The sequence below is a fragment of the Falco punctatus genome, assembly GCF_963210335.1.
Source record: "Falco punctatus genome assembly, chromosome: 5".
In the NCBI taxonomy this organism is placed as follows: domain Eukaryota; kingdom Metazoa; phylum Chordata; class Aves; order Falconiformes; family Falconidae; genus Falco; species Falco punctatus.
This window is the reverse complement of record NC_137584.1, coordinates 72074602-72094174: the sequence shown is the minus strand read 5'-3', so window position 1 is coordinate 72094174 and position 19573 is coordinate 72074602. Positions and strand designations below refer to the sequence as shown.

The following is a 19573-nucleotide window of genomic DNA, read 5'->3' as shown; positions in this document are numbered from 1 at the left end:
GCCCGCGGCGCGGGGTGGGACTGGGTGGTCTTTAAGGTCCCTTCCAACCTAAACCATTCCATGATTCTATGATGAACAAAGGAGCGTGTAGCTCTGGGAACAGGTTGGTCCTGCTTCTCAGACACACTCAATGCAACTCCCCAGACATTTTACAGCAACTGTCAGTACACGGCACTTCAGGCAGTCATCCTGGCCCTTCTTCTTCATGCACTGATGTTCTCAGGCAGAAGGGGGAGCCCATACATTATTTTTTGTGTGCAATCATGTCAAAATAGTGATGCGAAGTCATCAGATCAGTAGTTTTCTTCGAACATGAGAGGTTCTGCTTAGCTGATGTTATAGACACATCCAACTAGGGGAAGGCAAGCTTGTATAGCCCAGATTACTGTTATCTATTCCTTTGCAACAATGAGAAATCAGGGAAGATTTGAATTCTAAACAACTTTATCATTTGTCATCATGTTAGTTCAAATGCTAGAAAACAGAATTTAATTAAGAATTTATTAAACAAACAAAAATGCAGAGGGAAAACAGGCCCTTTAGAAATAGAATAAGTCATAGCTGCATGACATTTATTTTTGCTAATTTACTTACACACCCACTGGGAAACCAAGTAAGTCATCTGTACAGTACTGCTATGGTTATTTGTATAGAACCAGTATGTCAGATGTTTCCTAAGGATGCACATGAATGTTAAACTGTTAAACAAGCTTTGAGATTTTGTAGGGTACTTCCATCAGGATGAGCAATTAGATAAAGGCACTGTGTAGGGCTTTTTATCACTGCCCAAACTCGCTTCAGATTCTTTCTCAGTGCAGAAGCTCCCAGGCATGCCACTGTCACGTCCTTCAGTCACAGCTCCTTCTCCACCCTATAACCAACGTTTTGTTCATGCATGTGCATCCAGGGAAACCCATAAGTCCATTTTAGCTCTGAGGACCTCTACAGTTCATCCCCTGGGACAGGTTTCTTATTACTTTTCCTCAAAAAAAATTTTTGATTGCGCTTTCTGATGAGTTTGAAAGCAAGTAGGTTCTTTTACTCATGGTTTTAACACCATCTGTGCTGTCCTTTAGTAGTGTTATCCACCTGCTGGCTGCCATTAAAAATTCTGAGAATGACAAAAGCAAAGATTTTGGCCCTAAAACTTGCGACTGCATGAAATTACATTAGTATAAGCTCAGGCACCTTATAAAATGAGTACAAGTGTTTTTTTCCCCCACCTGGTTAACTGATGCTATGCTGGATTCTGTATACACCATGGAGTTTTACTAAGCTTAGATAGATTTATTAGTCAGAACTATGGTTTTATCCCATTCTCCTGGCTGTGCAAATAAAACTGCATAGATGCACAGATGCAGTTACACCATTAAAGCAGTCCTTTTACTTATGCAGCTCCTTGTGTTCAAGGAACTGGCTAATGAACATCTAATACGTGTTAGGCTAACCTGGACTGGAAGTGCTCACGCAATCAGTTTGGTATTTCTGAATTTCCATGAGCTCCAAAGGAGGTGAACTTCATTCCAGTTTCCTCTCGAGCGGGCTTTCAGGCTCAGACTGTGTCCAAGTCTCATCTGCCCTTGCCAAAGGGATCTTTTAAGAGTGATTATTTGGTCCCTGTAAGGAAGAAGCCTGGCCTATTCTTCCTGCCTGATGTCCTCACAAGGACAGAGCCAACAGAGAATCATACCCACGGGCTGCTCTGAAGACAGTGTGCAGCTCAGAGGGTCCTGGTTTGCTCTGCCCCCTTCAATGGACAGGACAAGCAGGAGTTCACAGCAGCATGGACACAGTCAAAACCCCCAGAGGGGGAACGTCCAAGCAAGAATCTTGTCTTTTCCAGAGGGAAAATGGTGCTGCTGAAATGGGTGACGAGCAAAAATGTTGCCACTATAAAAAAAAAAAAATTATAGGTCTGAGGAATTGGATTTGTTTCATAGCTTCCATTTAAATGAAGACCAGGTTGTACTGCAGAAATGCAACCCGAATGTACATCTGGAAAAAGTGAACCCCCTAAGAGAGATCAACTCTGTCTCAGAAATTAGGTTCATGATAAGGGATTTGAGACTGTGAAATTAATATGCAGGTTTGGAGGGTTAAAGGAATCTGAGGTCATAGTGGGAGCTGGAGCTGAAAATCTCAACTAAAAGCTAGTAGGTGATTCCTTAAAACTAGAAATGAGAACCTGGAGAATACAGAATATAATCAGCCCAAGAATCCAAACTGAATTCTTATTACGTAAGACCTGGATGCTGGGGTATAAATTAACTTTTATTTGAAACTGTAGTGCAAGCATTGCCAAGAAAAAACTCATCCTGGTGAACAGGGACAGGTGTCAGACTATATGCTAGAGAAATCCTTCCTAGTGTTGGTGTTTCTGCACCTGATGTAAAGATAAACTTGCAAAGATAAACTGCGAATTGTTTCAGGAAATGGTGTATCTCTTCAAAGGCTGAAAATCTTGTTGCACTGATAGGGATAATATGCAGAGGAAGCAGGACTCAGGGAAATAGAAAGCAAAAAATATGAATAGAAGGCAGCCCAACAAGTAAGTGTAGAAAGAGCAAAGCAAAGGAAAAATTTTGAAAAGAAAAATACCACAAATAAAAATTTAGGATAGAAAAATTTAGTATAGAGGAGCTCCATTAAACAGCGAGACTGTGGTCCTGAAAAGTATGCTGGTTAGTGGCTTGATGGAAAGGAAAACAAATTTTCCCATAAGACTTAATGTAATTGAAATGCACGGGGACGTTATCCTGCAGCTTAAAATCATTCCCACCCAAAACCCATCCCTGAACAAAGGCACAAGATGATAGTGTCAGTATGATGCTTAAATAATGTGATATTGAATTACTTAAAATGTACTGCAAACAACTGTGTCTTTGCAGGTATTTTACTGCAAACAAATATAATACTACAAGAAAATTGTATTCACCAAATTTGGTGGCAGGAGGGTAAAGGACAGAAAAATAGTCTAATGAAAGCTGTTGGCAGAGCAGGGCATCAAATGATTGACAGTGAATCTGCAAAACATTGGGTAGTTAAGTGATGGAGAGTAGGGTATTACTGTGCTATTAAAAAGCTTCCTTTTTCAGGAGAAATTTGAAAAACTGTAGCACAGAAAAAAACAAGAAAGAGCAGAGGTTTATGTTGTGAAGGTAAATATATTTAAGAAATCTGTAGGCTTTTGGTCTGAAGTGGCATAAGTTTATTTGCATATGCTGTTAGAAAACGCACTTTAGTTCTGGATTAGAAGCACAGATGCTGAGGATTCACATAAACATTGTGAAAAAAAAATTAGAAAGTGTACTGTGAGAGGACTGCATGGTTTAAAGCCTTTGCAGCTTTAGAATGATGTATATATGATGTTAAAATGTAGGTAAAAAGAGCAGTAGTAGCCCATAGAGAAATTGCTTCTCACTCCGGCAAGGAGTTTATCCCTAGACAAGGGTAGATCTCTTACATTCCAGGAATGACTGTCCTGGAGCAGGCTGGAGGTCCATCTAGCCCAGGATCCTGCCTTCAAGCATGGTGGTAACTGGTGTCTAGGGAAGAGCAGAAGAACACAGTGCCTGCATATGATCCTGCGTCCCAGACTGGAGATGATTTCCATGTACAGACTTCAGTGTGTAGGGAAAGTGAGACACCTTCTTCATGGCAGGGAAGAAGGGGTGGATTTTCAGTACTCACACAAAAGTGGAAAAACCCAGGCTATGGAGGACTCGGAGGAGCAGACAACATTCATCGTTGAGAATTTCCTTGGACATGGAGACAGGCATGTTTTTAACTGTTCAGGTTGCATTGAAAGTTTTCTCCAGCCTGTGTCCTGAGAGCACTTGCAACAGGAGGTTATGCAGCACAGTTCTATAGGACTAACTTTAGAAAGTTTAGATTTGTGTTAGCTGGACAGTTTTAGAGACTTGGTTTTTAGAGTGGCTGTTAAGTGACTTAGTAGATTCCCTCTCAGATATGCTTGTTTATCTGGGATAAACAATGCTCTGGCACTGGAACTGCCAGCAGTGCTTCCCAGCCAGGACTCTCCACCTGGAGCTCCGCTTCCTTCCCTGTTGCACTGCTCCTGGGGGCGTTCCAGGACCTAATTTCTTGCCTGACCTTGGACTGCACCCTCATGGCATATGTGTCCCAGAGCTGGTGTGCTGGGGACCAGCTGGGTAGCTGAGCTCCCATGCTGGAGCATCACTGGATGCAGGTGCTGAAGCAGAGCAGCACGTTTCCTCACGGGCTTTTGGGCATCAGGTCGTCCTGCAAGACTGGCTGCAGTGTCACGAGCCTTTTGGGAGCAAGGTCTTAGATGCTCTGGGGGAAGCTGGTGTATGGTTCCACAAACAACAGTGGCACTGGTGCTCCTGTTCTTCCCAACCCCTTGGGTAGACAGCACTGCCTCTATGCCAGCCCCGCTCCTACATTCCCTCTTGAGCGCTAAGAAGTTGCTAAGCAACCTCAATCCATCTAGCAACCAGCATCATCACCACCACAAGGATACTGTGGCGTGGATGCTTGGGTACCATTTTGTCCTGCATCAGCTATTGCACCTGCGAAAGCCCCATCCTTCCTTCCCTCAAAGCCAAAAGCAACCCCAGGATTGTCCACAACTTTGTGGAAACACACTGGCGTTCAAGATAGAAGATGGACAGACCTCACCTTTATATGATACACCTCTGCTTTGGCCCACAGTGGGTCATTTGGGGATGGTGTGGATTTTCATCAGCATGAGCAATATGGGGCATTTGTAGGTCCAGCTCTCTGCTGGCACTCAGGTGTTGCATGATCATAGAATCATAGAATAGTTTGAGTTGGAAGGAACCTTTAAAGACATCTAGTCCAACACCCCTTCAGGGATACTTTCCACCAGACCAGGCTGCTCAGAAGCCCGTCCAACCTAGCCTTGAATGTTTCCAGGGATGGGGCATCTCCCACCTCTCTGGGCAGCCTGTGCCAGTGTTTCGTGACCTTCATGGTAAAAAATGGCTTCCTTTTTAGTCTGAATCTCCCTTCTTTTAGTTTAAAACCATTAAGTCGTGCTATCACTATAGGCAGGCCCTGCTGAAAAGTTTGTCCCCATCTTTCTTATGAGTCATGTGAAGTGATGGAGAGTGCATGAGGCAGGCCAGTCAGGGACAGGGTGGGTGCTAGAGAAGGGAGCACCTTGGTTGGTTCCCTGCAAAGCTTCCAGCATGGGTGATTCTCATGGGCAGAGAGACCTCAGGAGTGACTTAGCTGAGATGTTAGTAAGGTCCATCATGTGCCCATTCAGCTTTAGCATCCCAAAGATGTGGTTGACCTTACTTGGTTTTCTATAGAAAGTAAAAAGCTTGACTACAGGGATGTAGTCATAGATATTTACGGCAGCTTGCTTTAAAACTAGAAAATTGTTACTGTGTTTCTCTGTTTTGAAAAAATTTGCTTGTTTTTTTCCTTCTACGGCCTCCTTCCAGCAATGCAGTCTCTTGGTGTTTTTACAATGGTATTGCTTTCTGCAAAGGTATGCGTGAATATTTGACAAAGGGATAGATTTCTGAGACAGCGTGATGGTGAACCATATAAGCATTTTGGTACCGCTTCCTTTGTGCATTGCTTGTATGAGTCCTTCTTTGCAAGCCTCCTGCCTTTTTTCGTGCAGAGTTTCAAGTGGTTCCTCCTTTCCAAGGGCTGCAGGGATTTTCCGAGTCCCGCTCTTGGACTGAGCCTGCAGCTGTACAGCACTGAACCCTCCCTCTAGTGGCTGCTGCACCAAAATGTTGGGAGATTCGCTGCACGTTTCAGCTAATTTCTGCTCAGGAATGGACAACAGTGCCAAAATCAAATTGTCTGCCAGAGGTCCGTGGTTCCTGCGGGCTGGGAAGCCAGACCCATAGCACACGCACCATTTGTGCCGTGCCCTGGCTGTGTTGCATGGGGTTTGGCCACGCTGATGCCATCCTTTCTGTTCCTTGTTTTAGATGGGCTCTTTGCAATGCAGGATTTGTCCTTCTGAACTGACAGAGAGGGGTGTGAATGGGAAGAGCTGCGTCAGGCTTCCTGTCTGGGACTTGCCGCACATCTGGTCAAGGGCACTTCTCCTTCACGTGGGTTTTGTACTGCTAATATTTTGGATTCATCCAGACCAGACATGCCAGGGTAAAAGCTGGCTTTATTTTAAATCTCATTACAGTTCCTCTGTGTTTCATCATCCTGCAGACACGCTGTTTGCTGCAGCATCCCTCCTTGCAGCAGGAGGAATTGCAGTGTAAGACTCCATCGCTGGTGGGAAGGGAAAAGTGCTGCCATCCAACAAGCAGGACTCGCATCACCATCTCTACTTCATCACTATGGAGCTCAGCCAACATAACTCTACGTGCAGCCATTCTTAGGAATAAACAACCAAATCTGGTATCAACAGTGCATAGTAAGGTTTTTATGGCCAGGTGTTATGTAGAGGCTGGGAAGACAGGGCCAATGCAGGGGTGCATCTCCTCCTGGTTTGGGTGCAACCAGAATAGCACATTGGACACTCCTTGGTAAGACTGCCTGGGTCTGCTGATACCTGAATGGTCCCGGAGAGGTGCATGCCATATCACTCATCTTGGAGAGTCATAGATCCAGACCCCTCAAAGGAGAGACGGCAACTGAGGATGACTATTTACGTGTAAACACTGCTAAACCTTTGCTGATGGTTTTAACAAAACCCATCCAGATTGAATGGAGCAATCAGCCTTGGTATCTATCCACAAAACAGCTCTCCCAACAAGCAGAACATGTGGCCCGGCTGATAAATGCCAAGAATGATTTCTGACTACTGAAAACTTTAGTTGTAGCTGTCTTTTATGATCATGGATCTTCCCTGGACTATTTCAGTTCCAATCTTGGTCTCAGGGCTGTTCCTCTGGCTAGTTAAAGGACAACTGTAACTACTGAGCAAATTTTTCAACACTCATCAAGTTCTTTTGCATCTCACTCAGCTTGACTATTAAAATAAACTGGACAATTTCCCAGTTATTGCTGACTCTCAGGCACTGGCACAAAGCTGTGCTCAAGTGTCTGTTGCTGCAGGGAACACATAGATTAAAAAAAAAATTTGCCTCCCTGTTGTTTCTTATGTGAAATATCTCTATTTAGCATCAAGAAAAAAATTAGGTTCAAAACAAGCCAAACTTATGTGCTCTGGGTACCTCTGGTTCACACAGAGCAGGTAGAGCAAAGCCCACGTGCCTGGTGCCAGCTCTCCTAAAGCTACATCTGTACTAGTTATTAACCAATAAACTAACCAGTGCCAGGAGGAGGTTGTTAAACTCTCTCCCCTCCTAACAGGGTAGCTGCATCCCAATTGTCTTTTGGGAACAGTCCCATGCCTGTGCTGCCCCTCTCCCTGTTGGCTGTTTTTTACTCTCTGTATGAAAAAGAGTTTCTTCTGCTCTCCCTCCTGCTGCTGCTTGTGGAGCCTCTGTGGCATCTCCCAGCCTTTCCCTGCTGTGATGGTGACTGGAAACTTTTAAAAAAGCAAACCGGAGAAGCAGAGATTATCCCTTGAATCCACGACCTGGGGCTTTGAGGTTGCACACACAGCATGACCCTGTCCTTGCAGAGCCTCTGGAGGTGTCTCTGAGACTGCAGGAGAACACCTTGGCCACTGCACATTGCAGAGGTAACAGAGGAATGGGAGCCACGATTTCTCTCTGCCTTTGCTAATGTTTCCTTATGTGTTGGCACATGGATGGATATATATGGTGCTGTACATTATAGCGCGTGTTACAGTATCTGCTCCAGGTTGGAGTGAGTTGAGGCTCAAGGTGTTTGGGGTGTGATACAAAACCTGAATATAAAAAATTCAGATTAACTATAAAAAGCTCTATCTTAACACTGAAATATGTCAATAACAGCACATTTGCCACATTCTTACACTCACAGAGGAACCCCATTGCCTTCCTTCCTGCTCCCCATCACCAGGAATGCTGGTACCACCCAATGTTAGCTGCATTGACAGGCAGATTTTATCCCTACACTGCATCCAGGTATTTATAGGCAGCAGATCTGGGCAGTAATTACGCCATAGGATAATCTTAACTTGCACTGGGACCACCAAGCACTGCTAGAGGAGAACAGAAGATCCTCATCCAAAGGGAACCAAACCCCCTTCTAGATGCGTCACTCCTCAGGTGGAGTAGAAGATGCCAGTTTGGTGTGCCCAGTGACAATCCCTACTCTCTTGTCCCTCTTGAAGGTCATTGTGGGTATATAATGGGTAGAGAATAGCTCCTTTTATGCCATGTGAGATATTTATATAGCTAAGGGCTGCCGGTCACTGGGAAGCTGCCCAAGACTTTAATGGTTTAATTGCTGTTTCCTGTATGTTCCCCTCTCTGTTGTTCATCACAGATGACAATTGTGGTTTTGTGTCTGTGGAGCTGGGCTGGGTCTCCCTGGAAATCTCAGCTTCTCATGCAATAGCTGCTCCTGGATATCTCTGCTGGTCTGGGTATGTCCTTGAAGTCTCCCCCAAATTAAGATCTTGCATATGGGCCTTATTTCCTAGTGGGAACTCCTACAAGATCATGTAGGTCCCTTTTTTACTCCGTGGCATGAGTGAGGGCAGGAGTGAGATGAGTGTGCACATTTGGGCATCCTTGCAATAACCCATCAAACACACTGTGCATGATGGGGCGTGCCCAGGATAGACAGGATGCTCAACAAAAACCAGGGGACGACTGGAAAATGAGCACATTTTGGCTACCCTGGTACTCACTGGTGGTGCCACAGAGCTGCATTAGTGTAAGGCAGGACACAATTAGACCTTTTAAGGCTTGTGTGTGCTAGCAGATAAACACGCCATTTGCTCTACCCTGATATTGATCCTGAAATAGAACCATGCTGCCCTCCGCTCTCAGTTCCATTATCTCCAACCCCAAACAACCAGAAATCACAGCCAGAAACCCCCAGATCACAAAACTGGCTCAAAGTTCTTGCTCATATTTTTAGTACTCTGTCTAACATGCTTTGAATTTGCCTTCTGGTTTTTTAGCTGCTAGAGTAAACTCAACTCATCCCATCAAACCTTTTGAAATTTGAGGTTTTTAAAAAATGATCTGCCTCTAGGGCCTGGGGCTTTAAGAAAAACAACATATATGTATGTATATGTATTCCTACATATATTTATACCTTCAAAAAATGAGATGCATGGTGAGATTACATGAGCTGGCTATGCAACTGCCCTGTCACAAGAATCTCTTTGAAAGGGTGGTAAACCATGCACAGTGTTTTGTCTGCCTGGGACTGAGATGAGAGGGAAAACACTAGCTGGGCTAAATCGAGCCCTGTCAGGCCCTGATCCTTCCTGTCACCCACCAGTGGGTTTCACATGTGCACCCCCTTCCCTTGCCTTGAAACATTTAGATACTTCCCTGAATTCAGACTGGGCTACGGCCAAGGACTGGATGTTTGTTTTAAATCACAGAGGTCTTCTCTGCCATGCTTTAAAAGCTGATCCTGGGCTGAAGATGTGCCAGGATGAGTTTTATCAGTGATAGGAGGGAGAATAAGACAAAAAATATTGTAAATTTTCAAAGCATAAAAAAAAAAGGAGGTTGCTTCTCCCGTGGGCATTTTAACAAAGCGAGTCACCCTGGGATTGAGTTGGTGCCCACCATGCACCCCCCTACACACCTCTGGTTAATCATCTCTTGGCACTTTTTCCTCCAAAGCTGCTGTTGGCACTGGTAAATCTGCCAGAAAAAGCTGCTGAGAAAGTGTGTGCAGGCGTTTGTGTGTGTAAGGACAGTGCCACCTCTGCCGTGGGCACTGCCGACCCTGTGGGGAGTGGCTCAACAGGCTGATCTTTGGGGAAAGGTTGTAGCATCAGGATCATCACTGGGTAATCCCAGCCCAGACACTTGCTCTTTTGCCAGCTGTGGCATGACAGGAAGGCTCTGAGCCTTCACATTTAATGCATAAGGAGCGCAAGGACGATCTTTTTGTAGGTGGTGCTCTCAGGCTTCACTTTTTTTTAATTGTTGGGCAATAAGGGTCTTCAAATTAGGGGTGGGTCCTCAGGTTGGTAGGAGAGGTCTGTAGTTCAGAGCTACAGACTGACTACTAGTACTAACGTCTGAAGTTAGAGCTTTGCTGGAGCCTATTCCTCATCCTGGGGACCAGGGACCCCTGGGGACCCTTGGCCCATGGATGGCTGCTGGTCTGGACTGCACTGCTCAGCCAGGCAGGGAGTGATGATGGAGGGGTGGATTCAAGGTCCTTTTTTGGCAGAGTGCACCTCTAGCTTCCCCTTCCATGAAACTAAGGAAAATATTTTTGATTGAACTCTGGTTTTACACCATTAGGTTTTATTCTAGAAGAATGGGAGTCCAGAGATGTGGGCTATATACTCTTGCCAGTGATGTCCTGGGTGAAAAATTTTTCCTCTGTTAAACACACCTGTAATCCTCCTTGTACTTTGCTAGATTTGGCCACCAGCTTGGGGGTCTACTTGCACCATCTGACTTCAGTGGATTAAAACCAAGGACTATCCCTTTTTCCTCTCCAGAGACAGTATTGCCCTTTTCCCTCTGCTGATTTTGGTCTTGCTAATTTTAAAAATAAATCCTTAAATCAAATACAGCGCATCTGGATCAGTGGGTTTTAACCACTGGGCCATAGATGGCTACTGGTTTGGACTATGCTGCAAGCCAGCTCCTGTTACATAGGTACATTCAACGTCATGCAAACGAGGCAAGAAAGCAAGAAAAGGGAACTAAGAGTTAATTTTATGGGCCTTTCAGATGTAACCTGTCTTTTCCATTGGCTGCAAGTGATAGCAATGGTACACAGAGAACCTTTGGGATTTTAATCCTAATTGACAGGTTAGCTGGATTCATGGACCAATGTAGGTTGGAACAAGACCTTTGGATGTCACTTGGTCCAGCCCCAGAAGCCTTGCTGGTGCTTAGCTATTTTTAAAACTAATTTAGTGTTTTTTCCAAGAATGGTGGGAAATACTGGGCTCTAACCCATCCCCTTGTCCCAAGGCAGGATGAATTGTTTTCTTCTGTTATTCATGGTACACATTTTTCTAGCCTGGTATTAAAACCTCCCAGGAGCAAAGATCCCACTCCAACTGCAGGCAATCCATCCCCACAGTAAACTAACCTCACAAGAGCAAACTTTTCTGGTAACAGGATAAGAAAAACTCACAGTATCAACTGAATCAAACAACGTTTATGCTACTGACTGTATTGGTAACTGAATCCTGGTTTTATCTGGGCTAGAGGGGTTGTTAACTCTGTGCTAATGAGGGCAGTGTTAAGATGCTGCTGCACTGGGGAGTGTATACAGAGAGAGGATGGAGAGGTAAATTCAGGTACCTTGTAGGTATAATCAATGCTATATGGCCCCTTCCCACTGCGTATCACATCCCATCCCATCCCCCTATATTGAACAACCCAGAGCATTTGCCTTCTCTCCAGGAAAATCTGACCAGCTAAATTCCTTGCTATACAGCAGAACTCATAGCAGGGGAAAGGAGAAGAAAACACAATATAATAGGCCATGATATGGCACTATCTATAAATATTTTACCAGGAAAGGTATGCAACTGGTATTTTGAACAAATCCCCAGCCACAGTTTTAATAAAGTGCCTTTAGCATGCCACTCTGCCGTGTTTAAATCTAATTCCAGTTGTCAGTCAAATCGCTGTATGTTATTAACCTATGGGTATAATTGCCTATTCCAAGTCTGCAGCTCTAAGAGGCTTTATGTATGATTGTAATAAATGAAATAACTTTTATGATTCCAACTGATAGTTGAACACATTGACATTGAAAATTACACATGCATACGCATTACTTTTGTCTTTCCCCATATAAGACATTATCGGTGTGACTACGCCTGCAGAGGAAGACCCATGTTAGCAGGGAAATGACTGAGCTTTGCATTAGCTCATCTCTACAGCTGGTACCACATGGAAACACTTCAGCCCATCTTGGTTTATAATAAAAAGTCTCCATACAAATAAGCAAGCATTCATAAAATTGCCACTGTGTGTATTGGCAATGGAGAAATCCTCATAACGCTGCTGTGGCCAAAGCAATTTATATCAGATTTAGATGTTGATAGCTGCTGTCTCTCCATCTCCAACCTCCTCTGTCTGTCCCACCATGTCGTATTTTGTGCCTGTAGGAGGAACTGATGCAGAAGGGGTGATTGGCTTGGTGGTTTATTTTTCATTTGTCCCTCTGGGGCAAGGTGAACATGAAACGCAAAGGGCAATGGCAGCATTTCCCAGCCTTTTTGTGTTGTTGAAAGCCACAGAACAAGTGAGAAGGCAGCAAAGGGTCACTGACCACCAAAGGAGGTAGGTGCTGTGAGCAGCAGTCCCAAAAAGCATCATGTCAGCCTCTTTTGGATGTCACAGGACTTTACAAGAGGTTATGCTCCCCCCAGCAGTAATTTGTGCCGGGAACATTTAATCTTTGCCATCAGCAAGTCTGTGGATGACACCAAGCTGAGCGGTGTGGCTGACACACCTGAGGAATGGGATGCCATTTGGAGGGACCTGGGCAAGCTCATGAAGTGGGTCCATGTGGATCATGAGGATCAACAAGGCCAAGTGCAAGGTCCTGCGCCTGGGTCAGGGCAACCCGCGGTATCAGTACAGGCTGGGGGATGAAGGGATTGAAATCAGCCCTGTGGAGGACTTGGGGGTACTGGTGGATAAAAAGCTGGACATGAACCGGCAATGTGTGCTCGCAGCGCAGAAAGCCAACCATATCCTGGGCTGCATCACAAGCAGCATGGCCAGCAGGTCAAGGAATGTGATTCTGCCCCCTTCACTCTGGTGAGACCCCCCTGCAGCGCTGCGTCCGGCTCTGGGGTCCCCAGCACAGGAGAGACACGGAGCTGCTGGAGCGGGGCCAGAGGAGGCCAGGGAGATGCTCAGGGGCTGGAGCAGCTCTGCTGTGGGGACAGGCTGGGAGAGCTGGGGTGGCTCAGCCTGGGGAGGAGAAGGCTGCGGGGAGACCTTAGAGCACCTGCCAGTGCCTAAAGGGGGCTTATAAGAAAGATGGGAACAGACTTTTTAGCAGGGTCTGCAGGAATAACAGGTATAGTTTTAAACTAAAGGAGGGGAGACAGATAGATATAAGGAAGATATTTTTTATGCTGAGGATGGTGAGTCACTGGCACAGGCTGCCCAGAGAGGTAGGAGATGCTCCATTCCTGGAAATATTCAAGGCCAGGTCGGACGGGACTCTGAGCAGCCTGGTCTAGTTGAAGATGTCTCTGCCCATGGCAGGGGGGTTGGACTAGATGGCATTTAAATGTCCCTTCCAACGCAAACTGTTCTACCATTTCATGATTCTATGATCTTGGCAGAGCTAGGCCCCTTGGCCTCTATTACTTGCTGATACTGTTTTCATATTCACAGTCTGGGTATAGGGAACATCTCTCTTCATTTCAACTGAAAGGCACATGGATAGTCTCCACCGGCCTGCTGGCCTGCTTCCTGGCTGGGCAGAGAGACCAGCGTCTCCAGAGTGTGGTTTGTTCCAGGGATGAGGGATGGCTGTCCATCGGCAACGGATGTTCACACAGTGGGATTCACAGGCATGAGAGGACCTTTGGGCAGCTGAGATCTGGTAGGGTGAATCCCACCTCTGCAACTCCCCTGCCTCCCTAACCTAATGAAGAGAGGTTGGGACACTTGGAAAACACTTGCTGAGGACCACACTCTGCTCAAATACCACAAGGGATAGGAGTGTCCTCCAATGAGCCTTCGGCCTGTCCGCAGCTCCCTAAATACCCTCAGGACACAGCAAGAGAGGGATAATTCCTCTAGCCAGGCTGCTCAGAGCTTGCCTTGGGTGTGGGGAGAGGTTGTGCTGCTGACCACCTGCAGTGACACCCACAGGGCATTTTATCCTCTCGCTGTCCTGCACTCTGGCTGAAACAGTCCCGAAACACCCCCTGTTGCAGCCTTCTTGCTTGGAAACAGTGTACCTCACTGCAAGGCAGGAAGGGTCTGGGGTCCTGCTAATGTGACTTACATTGCTGGGACAGGTTCATGGACCATAATCAGGATGCTTACACTGCACGGTAGGATGGACATTTTATGGACCAAGGTTACTGGGGTCAGTATAGGTGTATTTCTGTATCACGATGTATAAGTTCACATGAGTGACTGATACCATTTCAATCTTTCCTTGCACAACTAGCAATTCAAGAACTGTGATTTCACTGGGTATCATGTCACTGCTAAACCTTTGGATGAGGGTCCAGATAATTTCTGGGCACTCTGCACCCTCTGAGCTCCTCCTAGCAAACTCTTGCCCTCCAACCCATCTGATCTTGTTGAGGAGGTCAGGATCTGCCCCTTCAGCTACAGTGCAACAGGAGCCACGGGGATCCCTCTTCTTTACTCATCTTCAGGGATATGGGACCTCTCACTTCAGAGCAGACCCATTTCCACCTTGGGACTCAGCCCTGGCTCCCTTTCCCCTACGTGCAGTGTTTTTTCTGCTGTGACCCTTGGATGCAGAGCAAACCAAGCAGAAAGTGCTATAGGTACTGGGATACCCTAGTAGCATCACCACCCCATAATCACAGCACAACTTTGGACCGTATGCGTGCACAACTGTGCAAGTGCCATGGTAACGGCGTATCTTCCATCATCACCAGCCGTGCAGCAAACTCTGGACCTGCCTTCCAGCTCTGGGGTGGCAGGAGATGTGAGTGGCCTCTCCTCCCAGCCTCTGCACTGGGCAAAGCTCGTCGGCTTTGCTCGTTTGGTTTCTCATTGCCCGCAGGCTTGGAGCAAACCCGGTCACACCGAGCATCTCGGCAGCGCTGATCTGTTGAGTCCCCACGGTCTTTGAGCATAGCTCCTGATTGGATGTAATCTAATTACTGGTCCAGTTCTGGGCATTTTGGATGATGGGGAAAATATATTTTGAGGGGCTGCTTTGAGATGTCTTAATAGGAGAAGCGGGATGGCCTTGGAGTGTGGGAGCATCATGAAAGCACCATCCCTGCTCCTCAGGGCGCCACGTTCAGCTTTCCTATTTGACCTCTTAATTTCCAGCAGTGATGTCACTGAAATCCCTGTTTGTGGTCTCACTGGTGGTCTAAATTTAGAGCGTTTGAGATGATTTGTGACTCTGTTGCTGGGGGGAGGCGGGGAAGTGTGGGGGTCAGCGAATAACATGTGAGTCCTGTGTCATTGAGGCTTGTTGGGGCTTTGAAGATGGTGGAGTGGTGTGTGAGGATGATGGTGCTGTCCAGGAAGAGCAGAGAGGAAAATAAATATGGGATTCTTGGTCCTTTTTATGGTCTAAACAATTTAATCGAGCTCGTTGCTTAGCCAAGACATTAAGAAAGGATTTTCCCCTTGAATTCTGATTAGATTTCCCAATAAAACGCCCACTTTGACTGCTGCTGCTAGGATATATGTTGGTTTGCGGTTCAAGGAGGCATGTGGTATAAAAATAAACTGAAAAAAGGAGCTGGATGCTGTGGGGATGTGGAGGAAAAAACCTTTCTGCACTGAGACCACTGTCCTTCATGGTGAACAGCAGAGCTAGATGGGGCTGGGACTCAAGAGAGAGCCAGGTAATGAGGGAAATAGAGGAATTTCCCACATCTTCCTTTACACCTCTCCACTGGAGCCAGAGCATCTTGAGTCAAACTAGTGCTGCAGTGGTGAGTGAATTGGTCAGGGGGTGGGCGTGGGCAGAGAGAAATAAAAATGGCATAAAATTGCAGATGGAAGGGTCTGTGTGCCCCGCTTCTCTGCTCCATCCATCTATGCCTTTCCTCTCCTCTCATCATGGGTACCTGAGGGTCCCTCTCCCCAGCCCCGCCAGCTCCTTCCAGTGCATGACCTTGAGGCCAGACGCCTGAAGGTTATTTGGGGGCATCTCTGTTAATCAAACGTTCACACAAGCTGCTTAATTCCCCCCCTATAATCCAACTGGGGATGGAGCCTGGCAGGTTTCTAGCCGTTATGTTTACATCGGACTGTGGGTGGAGGGAGGAAGGAGGGGACAGGGTGGTGGTGGTGGGGAGCTGACGTGCCTGGAATAAAATTGTGCCACCTCCTCCTCCATCCCTCAGCAAAAAAATCAAACGCATCTGTCCACCCCCCCTCCCCCCGCACTACTTCCCTACCCAAAGCGTCCACCCAGAAGAGGAGGGGCTGTGCTGCAGCTCATCTCAAGGGGGCAAAGGTCTTTGAGAAACCCCCAGCCTGATTTATTCAGGGCATAGCAATATTTCTTGGGATTAGTATTAATAAGAGCCTCCTGCCCCCTCCTCTCCATCCCCCTGAGCTGAGCCCAAGGGAGGCAGCCGGGCCCCAGCGGGGTACCAGGCCTCCTGCCTTTGGGTGTGAGGTGATGGCGTCTCTTCATCCCAGCCATTCCGCAAGCAATACATGGGATGTTTATTTATTTGGGGTTATTTAGATCTTATTTCTCTCTCCCATGCTGCAGCTCGTTAATGGAAAAGCTGTTTTGCTGGCTGTCTAGGTGAGGGCCATGTGCTGCAGAGGGATGCTCAGAGTGTAGTGCAGCAGGGCAGGGATCTGCCTGTGGGGGTGGAGGTGATCCCAGATAGAAGGGACCCCAAACCTCTTCCTCTTTCCCCCTTTTATTCATTAAACAGGACCCCTCTGGCAGTTCAGATTCTCCTGGAGGTCCCGGATGTGGAGGCACCTGCCCAGGGTTGAACAGGTGACCGTGGGCTGCCAAACTGAAAGGCTGAGGTTTTTATTTTGGGGTGGATTTTAATATTCATTGCCCACCTGGTGCTGAGTGTGGGTCCTTCGGGGGGGGAGGGGGTCCTGCCTGCGCCACTGTAAAGGGACGGGTGAGAAATCTCCACGAACAAAGGAGAGGATGCGGGAGCCCGCAGCGAAAGAGCTTTATTGGCACTGCACGACCCGGCAGGCTCCTTGCAGCATCTGCACCTGCCGGGATTGAAAGCCCAGGGAGGGCTGCCCTGAAATACCTGCAGCACCCCGGGTGTGGGGTGCAAAGAGACGTCCCAGGGAACCCGAGCTGCTGTCAGTGCTCCCGCAGGCACAGTCCCATAGGTGAGGGTCTGTGCGCAGAGCTGCAAAGAGAGATGGACCCCCCCCCATGCTGTCATCAAAGGGCCCCCCCGCCTTGGCACAGCTCTGCAGCCACCCTGCGGGATGGGGGACCGTCCGCTCCAGTAAGGCCTGTCCTTGCCCGGTGCAAGGCACCTGCTGGGAGCACTGGGACAGTCACTGGGCCGGCCACAGGGATGAAGGGATGCAGGGCAGGTTGGCCTCCAGCTGCAAAGAGAAGGGAAGGGAGGAGAAGCCGTGGGAGAGCAGCAGGGGGGTGAAGGGCCCCAGCAGGGAGATGGGCAGGGGATAGTGGTGGGGTCCCAGGCACCTCTCTGGTTAAAAAGGTGGAGAGAAAAAAACTAAAGAAAAATAAAAGCGTGAAAAAGGAGGGGAAAATATAAACCAGTGGGGTGGTGGTGGAGCAGCCCCTGCGCTGCAGGCAGCTCTGCAGGGGCACCCGCTCCACATTAGGCCGCGGGGTTGCAGCATCCTTCCATCACTCTCCCCTCCCGCCGCTTCGGGCTTCCATTTTTTTGAATTTTATTTTATTTTCTGAATAATTCAGGTGCTGGTTCCCCCCTCCTTTCCTTCCCCCTCCCTCCCCTCGGCTTCTCGCGCACACACGCCTCTCGCCAGGGCTGTGTAAGGAGTATAATGAGGCAGCCGATGGGTAATTGGGATCTTTTGTAGGGAGGATGTATGGTCAGGGCAGCTGCCGGGGGCCGGGGGGGGGGGGGGGGGGGGGGGGGGGGGGGGGCAGCTGGGGGGGGACAGCATTACCATACAAAGGGAACAAATGACATGTTTATCCCTCCAAGAGATTTATGCCCGGCCTCGCCCTGCAGACACAGGGCTTCCCCCCTTCTTCTCCCCGGCACTTTTGATTGAAATTATAAGGATTAAAGGAGAGGGTGGGTGGAGGGGAAAGACAAACAAACAGCCACCGGAAAAAAAATAATATAACAATACAGTTTAAAAAAATAAAGAAAAAAGCGGCTTTGCCCCAGCCTCCCCCCTGCCGGGGGAGCAGCGTGAGCCCCGGTGACCCCAAGACATGCCCTTGCTTTAGCAGGGGAAAACGCAGCCCTCTGCGGAGAAAAGGAGAGAGAAAAGGCAAAGCACAAAGCGGCGGCACCGGCGCAGTCGCGGGGGCAGCAGCCGCGTCCCCCGCGGGGCCCGCCCGCGGTCACCCCCGAGTGACAGCTCCAGGTTTCATTCCCCGGCTGCCTGTGCGCGCGGGGACCCCCCTCCCCCTTTTTTTCCCGGAGACCCCCTCAAAAGGTGCCGTGTCGTCTTCCCCCCCATCCCACCCCTCTCCGCCCCCCTCCCCGCGCTGCGGGTGCCACCTGCGCCGGTGCGCAGCGCTGCCTGCGCGCCCCGCGGCCGAGCTGGGGGGTGGGTAAGGGGGTTCCGCGGGTGCGGAGAGCCGCGGAGCAGCCTCCGGCCTCGATGCTGGTCAGCCTCGTTCTTGGCATTCACCGCGTGCCTTAATTGTATGGACATTTAAATCAAGGTCCGCTGTGAACACGGAGAGAGGGGCCTTTCCTCGGGAGGAAAAGAAAAATGTATATAAGAAGAGGGGGAAATTATTAAATTAAAAAAAAAAAAAAGGAGGTGGGAAGGAGAGGAGGTGGGAGAGGGGCCGCGCTGCCCACCGCCCCCGCGGAGCCCAGCCTTTGTTCTCCGCGCCCCGCGGAGGGCTCGGCGCGCCCTGCCCGATGGGCGGGGGGGGGGGGGGGGGAAGGGGGAGGATAAAACCCAACCACCCCCCCATCCCCCCCACGGTCGGAAAAAAATTTCTGTAAAATAAAATAAAGCCAAGGCTGTGGGGTGCTGCCCCGGGAAGGGGCGGCGGGGGCGGCGCTGCCCCGTTACCTGCCCGCCGTCCGTGCCCGCCGCTGCCCGCTCTGCCGCCTGCCCCGAGCCCCGCCGCGCTGCTATAAAGGGGGGTCTGGAGGAGCGCAATAAACCTTCCCCCGTTCGCCTGCTGCAGTCAATCCTTTCGCTCAGATCCCAAGTGGTGCAAAAAAAAGAGGAGAGGGGCCCATCTGGCTTCTCATCAGCTTTGTCAAGTCTTGCATACGCTAAAATGCTAATGACCTAGATAGTTCATGCAAAATGCAGCAGAGAGAGAGGGAGGGAGCAGCGAGGGAGGGAGGGAGGGAGGGGGAAAGGCAGAGGGAGGGGGAGAGCCCGGGTGCATCACCCCCCCCTCCCCATCACCCCCCCCCCCCCTCCCCAGCCCTTGCTGGCCAATGCACCTTGGTAGGTACGAGCCGGGCTTTGATTTGAAAGGTCACCCGGGTACCACGGCGGGGGGTGACGGGCAGAGCTCACGGCTAAACCGCCCTGGCACTCCCCCCCCGCCCCAGCCCTCCGAGGGGGGAAGAAAGGGCGCGGAAGGAGGGGTGCGCAGCCCCCATTGCACCCCCCCTCCCCCCCGGAGATGCTGAGGGGTGTCATGCCGCCCTCCCCCCCTTCCCTTCCCGGCCCGACCCCAA

General features: G+C 48.8%; 1 protein-coding gene across 7 annotated transcripts in view; it reads right to left on the bottom strand.

The window, feature by feature from the left end:
* The window catches only part of KIF13B (kinesin family member 13B), a 162126-nt gene extending 142553 nt beyond the window's left edge, over nucleotides 1–19573 (bottom strand). For 2 of the 7 annotated variants that reach the window (XM_080388381.1, XM_080388384.1), the window contains exon 1: nucleotides 1–19572. This exon is cut by the window's left edge and continues 8718 nt beyond it. The gene's annotated coding sequence lies outside the window, so the exon portion shown is untranslated. The other 5 variants (XM_080388385.1, XM_080388386.1, XM_080388383.1 and 2 more) reach the window with 4 other exon arrangements.